The sequence below is a fragment of the Urocampus carinirostris genome, chromosome 1 (assembly GCF_059441175.1).
Source record: "Urocampus carinirostris isolate Australia breed hairy pipefish chromosome 1, RoL_Ucar_1.0, whole genome shotgun sequence".
Classification (NCBI taxonomy): Eukaryota; Metazoa; Chordata; class Actinopteri; order Syngnathiformes; family Syngnathidae; genus Urocampus; species Urocampus carinirostris.
Window position 1 is genome coordinate 22,674,991 of NC_142349.1, and position 1,553 is coordinate 22,676,543.

The following is a 1,553-nucleotide window of genomic DNA, read 5'->3' on the forward strand; positions in this document are numbered from 1 at the left end:
TTTTCTTACTTTCACCATTTTCAGGCTACAGTAACAAAAAAGAAACGTATACGAGCATGAAATCACTCTTCACCCCTCCCTCCTTTCATGCTTCCCAAAATGTTGCGAGTCCTAGAATGGCAGTGCAAAAAGCAAGATAAAAGCAGATAGAAGAGGTGTGACATGTTTTTACAGGCTCTTTGAACTCAGTTGGGTATTATGAACACATATAATAAAAATATTCTACTTCCAACTTTTTAAAGACACATCAATCTACGCAGCCCACCTTTAAGAAAGGCAACCTTAACAATAGCATATTGGTACCATTTCTCAGTCTATAATCTAATGAGCACCAAATTTCTCAAGTCGTTTGATAGCTTCACTCTGCGCTTCAATTTTGTTTATGGTCAGTTTAGGGACTACATGTATTTTTGATGTCCAGTCACGAATGTATGAAGATGTGTTTTTCTTGTATTCAATTGTGGCATCATGGTTATAACAAAGACTTTCTGTTCTACTCGCTCATGGAGACCATGTTGAGATACTGTACCATATAATTCAATGTCAGTGCAATGTGTTGCAAGGTATATTAGCCATTATGTTGTGGTAGGGTCTCCAGTGACCCGTATCAAGGTTATAAAATGTTATAACTGATGTATCTCAGGGGCCATAAAATTAAATTACAATTGGAATATAATATATGGGGTTTTTAAGGGTTATTGTTCTATCTTCGTTATTCATTATCCATTATCCGTTATCGGTCAGTTCATAATACGCTACAAAGCCTAGGAGCCGGGACACTTACTCTCAGCCAAAAGGCCAAGCTAAGGTCCTAGCCCTAAAGCCTTGCTGCGATCAGTGTGAATGCACCGTTCCCGGAGGTACTGCAATACCGGGCCGATGCGTGGAGTGGACAGAGCAAGCTCTTATTCCATCTCCGAGATGCAAAAATCAAAGATCATGGCAAGAGGTAAGGGCCAAGCTAAGGACCTAGCATCAAAGCCAAAAGGCCAAGCTAAGGACCTAGCATCAAAGGCCAAGCTAAGTACTTAGCTTCTATGCCTAAGGCCAAGCTAAGGACTTAGCATCAAAGCCTTGCGCCCAATCTTAATCTCTAAACCAATAGGATGAATGTGTCCGTTGTAATATTGTATTAACGATAATTAACTAAATTCCTTTCTTATTAGTGGTCAGGAATAAATTAGACCTCGGGTCAAAATTGACCCACCAGCAACAGTTAGTGGTACCGATTCATAATACAGCATGAGTGTTGAGGATGCATCAGGTTTTCAGCACAGAAAATGTTTTTGCCGAATATGAACATAAAGTAAATTTTGGTTTTCGGACAAAATTAAAAAAAACTGAAAGACATGAGCAGAGAAAAACTTTTTGTGAGCATGCAAGGTCAAACTTAAGGTGAGCCTCGCAAAGCTGTCTTTTGCCCGGTGGGAGTTTGTGCCCGATGCGGCAGCTCATCTTCCATTTTGTACACGAGAATAAGGGAGATTGAAAACATAGTCAAACCTGGAGATCTGCCTGGCTTTGACCCAGAAGAGTTTCTCTGAAGTTTGTGT

At 40.1% G+C, this 1,553-nt stretch overlaps 1 pseudogene; it reads right to left on the reverse strand.

Moving 5' to 3' along the window:
- Positions 1-838: 838 nt before the first annotated feature.
- LOC148373959 (U2 spliceosomal RNA) lies at positions 839-998 on the reverse strand (annotated as a pseudogene).
- Positions 999-1,553: the final 555 nt, after the last annotated feature.